Source organism: Passer montanus, unplaced genomic scaffold (assembly GCF_014805655.1).
Source record: "Passer montanus isolate IOZ18808 unplaced genomic scaffold, ASM1480565v1 scaffold19, whole genome shotgun sequence".
NCBI classification, from domain to species: Eukaryota; Metazoa; Chordata; class Aves; order Passeriformes; family Passeridae; genus Passer; species Passer montanus.
In genome coordinates, this window is record NW_024366480.1 from 183506 (window position 1) to 189189 (window position 5684).

General features: G+C 39.1%; 1 protein-coding gene across 1 annotated transcript in view; it reads right to left on the reverse strand.

Moving 5' to 3' along the window:
• The window catches only part of CUNH8orf88 (chromosome unknown C8orf88 homolog), a 10331-nt gene extending 10154 nt beyond the window's left edge, over window positions 1-177 (reverse strand). Inside the window, exon 1 of the mRNA XM_039706254.1 lies at window positions 93-177. The gene's annotated coding sequence lies outside the window, so the exon portion shown is untranslated. The remainder of the gene's footprint in view (window positions 1-92) is intronic.
• Between the last annotated feature and the right edge of the window lie 5507 nt (window positions 178-5684).

Here is a 5684-nt window from a genome sequence, read left to right on the forward strand (position 1 = left end):
GCGGGCCGGGCACGGCCGGGGCTCCGCGGGGCTGCGGCGCCGCTTCCCGCCGCTTCCCGCTCCCTCCCGGGATTCAGAGCAGCGGGGCAGACCTGAGAGCTGACCCGCGAGGCCCTGCCAAGGAGCAGGAGAGGCGAGCGGAGGTGCTGCTGCTCTCTGCCCTCTGGGGTTAGACCTGAGAGGGACTGGAGACAGATGAAGGTGTCTCCACCTCTGTCCCACAGCGTTATGTTCCGTCAGGGCCTTACAGTGGAAACTGGGAGAAACAAGTGACTTTTGAACACAACTGGGAGGCCTCTACAGCTAACCACATGGAGAAAGAAAAGGGCAGTTTGCAGGCCTTGGAAAGCCCTCAGTGAATTGGAAAGGTGCCCTCATGTCATGGGGCAGGAGGGACGGGAGAACGGCCTCTGGCTTCTCAGTTAGAGAAGTGATGGCATCCTGTGTGGTTTGGAAATTCAGAGGTTTTCTCATTTTTTTGCTCACAACATGTACTCAACAGTAGCAATGAACACACCCTGCTAACTCCCTGAGAAGCAAACTAAAGTTCTGTGATGTTAGTTTGCTGGACTTCACCTTACTTAATTTTGTAATGTTTATTAAAAGTCCTTAAGTTTTTGCTGATTTTTTTCATATCATCTACTAAAAACTCCAGAAGTTCAGAATAGGAAGGTAACACCAAATACATAATCACCTAAATAACAAGTAATTAATTATTAATATCCAATGTTAAGGTTTATAGTCCTGGCTAGTTTATAAAAATTGTTTTATTGTTTTCATCAAGCATATTGGTTCTGCTTTACTGCAGTGTCTGAATTTAATTTACTTAGGTATTCAGAGATGAAGCTGTCCTTGAAATAGTGGCAATTATATACAGATGTCATGCTCCTACAGTCTTCTCTCCTAACACATCCCCTTCCAGTTGGTTTCCTGAGCTGTTCATGCATGATGTGCTGATATCCTTCTCTTTGCAGACACTGGTGCAGCAATCTGCATACTCATGAACCCATTTGCTGCTGTTTAAGGTCTGATTTAAAGTAATTTCTCCCAAGTGAATTAGTTTATACTCAGACACGTCCTGTTTCTTCTGACCCACCATCCATTCTCACAAGACTGTCATGTAAACCAGTTGCTCTCCTATTCTTATCAACCATTCCCTTAGCTCCATAAAAAATAATTGTAAATTATTAATATGTAAGTGTCCATAAATATTAAATGTCACTGGCTGTTACTCCAGAGCTGTTACTGATGGGAAAGTCAATGGGGCAAGTAAAATAAATGTATGGTTTTTCATGGGGTTGTTGTTCTTTTTGAAAGAAGTGTGTCTGGTGCTGCAAGCCACATTGTCACAAGATCCACACTACCCTTCTTGACATGTTGAAATGGTATCACCTAGAGATGTAGCAGTACGTATTCTTCCAGTAGTTTTGCATATTTCAATATGCTAAGGATGAACTAAACAGTAAAAAACCTCAGATGTGTTTTTCATAGGGGCTATAAACTAGGTCGCTTCTGGGTTGTAAGGCAAGGAGAAGGGGCAGGAACGAAAATACGGGAAAAGGAGCGTGCCAGGTATTTTGGAAGCCGGTTGCTTCTGGACGTGGTGGGGAGATGGAATACCCGGGCTGGTGCTGGCTGTGTGCGGGGCAGCAGGAGCAGTTGTCACAGCGGGAGCTGGCAGCGGGACGGCGGCCGCCGGCTGGATCCGGCACCGGCTCCGCTCAGCAGCGCCCAGACAGAACCGTGCCCCCGACCAAGGAAAGTGGAACACGACGTTAGCTTATCAGTTGTCTCCCAGTTTGTTTGGTGCTGGCAATTACAGCACTGAAAATTTCTATTTCGTTTGGTTGGAATTGTTTAGGTACTTAAATGATGATAACCTAGTGTTCTCTTAAATACCTGTTATATACGGTAATTAATTTGAAGGGCCAGGTCTAGCCAAGAGAGACTTACTATATGTTGCAAAATATAAATATTATTATATAATACAATTATATATATATTTTATATATATTATAATATAATTATTATTATTTGTAGCTGTGTGAACAAAATGCTCATATGTAGGGGAAAAAAAAACACCCCCAAACCAACTGTTTTTTCTATTTCGTGAACTAATCGGGAAATTATTTTTTTAAACATACTGATTGTGCTCCCAAAGGCTGTAGATTGCAGAACGTGACACAGTCACTCTTGCTCCCTGTACTAGATTCGGTTCAGGAAAGCAGAAAACATTTATTAAAGACAGTATCAATATTGCACGTGTAAAAATGAGCAATTGCACATCTAAATGAGCGTGTAATTGTAATTGCATGTGATCTTAGGTTTGAAATGGATGGCACTTAACAGCAAAGTAATGGCTTTGTGCTGAAATGAAAGGACTCTTGGGTCAGCCTGAGGGCACACTTGTAGTTGCAAGTTTAAAAAGCCATTTTCAGTGTAATTTGATACTCAGTTCTGCAGCCAAATGTAATCAGTCTATTTGCATATGTAATTGCGATTTATTTAGCAGTACTTTTTTGGGAGAGTTTGTTTTTTTTCTTAACGCCACTTTAAAAATAATTTCATCACAAAGCAAAAAAACAAAACAAAAGACCCAAAACAAAAGCAACCGTCCCCTGAAACCATTATTTCCAACACTGTATGCTTTATTAAGTCAGTCAACAGAACAAACACCAAGAGACAAAAATGTATACGTAAATCTATATATGCACACACAGAATATTGTGGTTGCACTTTCTTGAAGTGGCTACTTTCAGCTAAACTAATGATTTGCCCTGTGGGGGCAGCCCAGGGAAAGAACACAAAAACTCTTCTACCCCCTGACTGTTCCTGAAATCGAGCTACTCAATATATCGAGGTTCATCTTTCAATAGAGTTGACAATTCAGAATATTAATCACGAGTATTCATCTTGTTCTTTTTGACTACAGAAACTGTTGACTTAAAAGTGGGAAGCTATAGCTGTATTTACTGCTTACTATGTGTAACTAGAGGAGTGTTTATGATCAGCATATAGTACTATATAAAATATCAAATATATTTTCTTCACAAACAAAATTTCTCTCAAGTCTGTTAAGTTCACATTTCTCAAATTAGTATTCTGTGTCTTCCTTTAAATTAATTTTCTGGTAACATTAATTGTAACAAATTCTCAATATTTTTCTTTAAACTTCTGATTTCTTTAAATGTGGAGAAAAAAAAACAATTCAACAACATGGGTCAAAAGCACTGTGTAAGTACCAAAGTATCTATGACAGATAAAATTATTTAAAAAATAAAATATATATCAAAACTAAACATTCATTGTTTTGGGGGAGGTCTACCTTGTTCATCTCTGAGGATGGCAGTACTGAATTGCAGAGGTAAATTCCTGCACCTGAACTGAAGGTGCATTCAGGATGCACTGAATATTCTCAGTAACTGCAGACACTCAACATCAGCATTTCAACTGACCGTATTTTGTAGGCTCTGAAACACCAGCTGCATGTCCTGCTTCTTGAAAGGGATCCCAGAAACCACAGGCAGGAGGATTAAAGGGCAGAAAGGCCCACAAAACCTGTTGGTTCTGCTGTGTCACAGGGGAGCTGGGCAGCAGGGTGTGTGCTTACTGCCTGGACCAGCGCTGGCACTGCACCTTTATCAGAGCTGCCTTTTTGCTTTGACACACAAAACGGTGTCTCTGTTGAAGAGTTAGCCTGTGGAGAGCAGCAGAACTTGAGTTTGCTATGTGATTGCATTGGAAAAAGATGCCATGGGACAGCTGATGCCTAGAGAAGGAAAACAGACTGCAGCTAACAGCTTGACAAACTTACTCTGTATATAAAAGAGGGTATTAGCAAGTATCAAGGTATCTGCTGTTTGCTCTTTTTTTTTTTTTTTTTGCATTAGCAAAAGAATAATGTAAAGAAGTTAGGAAAGATTTGTGGTTCTGCTTAGGATCAATCAATAAAAATTAATCTATCATTTATGACAAAGTTTTACCATCTATGTCTGTAAGTTTACAACACATGCTAACATTATGCTAACAATCTACTACATATGCTTAGTAGTAGATAGATGAAACGAATAAAACAAAAGACAAACACCCCCAACATACAGTTCTCTTGTGTTTTAGATAGTCACAGGGAGACTCACACATTTAATAACTAATAATATTCCTATCAGAGTTCATTTTTCTTTGGGAGAACTGAAATTCTGAAATCACAGTTCAATAAATTTAGTGACAGTTTTGCACCTTTTTCCTGGGCTAGAATTTCACCTGTTATTTGTATAGATTCCTTTACTCTGAATTCTTACACCTGATGCATTTATCATAGCTGAATTACAAAACCTTTATATATGTTGGAGTTAGTCTCTGAATCTGAAAAAAATCAAGAGAAATCAGCTCATGCTTCAATGCAATGAAGAATTCTGCTTTCCAGTATTTCAGTCATGGGAGTTTGGTTTAGCTTTTAGGCTGATTGAGATTGCTGTCATAGCTTCTAATATCACGAGTATATATAGAGTCTTATTACTAAGACATTGCAACCTGTAGATTCAGACTCAGCATGATTCAGCAAATGGCATCAAAACCTGTACTGATAAATAAAAATGCAGTAGAATGTGGACAGAACAGTTAGGACCAAGAGCATAACAGGAAAAAAAAAAGCTACCAAAGTTTGGAATGTGACATAAAGTAATGTATTAATTGTGCAAAAGAGTAGTGATTGTAAAAATACACACATTAAAACTATGCATTCATGCTTCTTTGGATTGAAATAATTGTTTGTGTCATAGCTGTGACATGGTCATCAAAATGGTTGACAATTTTAGTTTACATGCCAAATAGGAAATATAATTTCACGTTAATACAACTGTTGTGTGTTCAGATGTCTGTATATACATGAGATTAAGAATGACCTAATTGAAAATGAATCCTTTGTAAATTAATCCACTTTTATACACCCTGAGAGATAAGATTTGCTTTTTTTGTGTTAACATTTAAATGCATATTGCTGACTATTGGAACCTCATTTAGCTTTTGCTAGATGTGAGGTATGGCTGATTTACAAGGAATCAGAATAAAGTTCCTTACTTATATCACTATTTAAATTATTTATTTACATGAGAAATTTCTGTATATTTCTGTAGCTTATAAGTTACTACCTGCCTTACATCAGTTCACTGTTCTTCTATGCAGTGAATAACTAGTAGCCTGCAAAGATGAACTAACAAGACAGTAGCCAGTGTAACTTCAGTGCATATTTGATCTTTCTGCATTGTGAAATACATTGTCTCCATTTCAGAAGAGGCTAGTCTTGTTCTAAAACAGAGTTTGGAGCATACACCTACCCCCTGCACAGAGATAATCTGGCTGCTGTGTGTGCTGTCGGAGACAGTGAGAATGTAAGAAAGAACAAAATGTTGTGCTTCACTGTGTGGAACTGTGATCTCTTGCCATGTGAACTAGCATGAGAGAACCAAGACAGTGCATAGGAGCAATCTGAGAACCAGCAGTTCAGAGGAGTGCAGAACTAAGTTTAGCAAGTTTTGTCTGTCTGCTTAGCAGCTGCTTTTTCTCTGCCAGAAATAGCAGTTTCATAGACTCAGGGAAGCAACTCCTGCCTGAGCAGGGACTCCTTGTGATAGAAACTAATTGCCAGAAGCAGGAGAGCTCTGGCAAGAGAGCACTTGCTTTGGGGT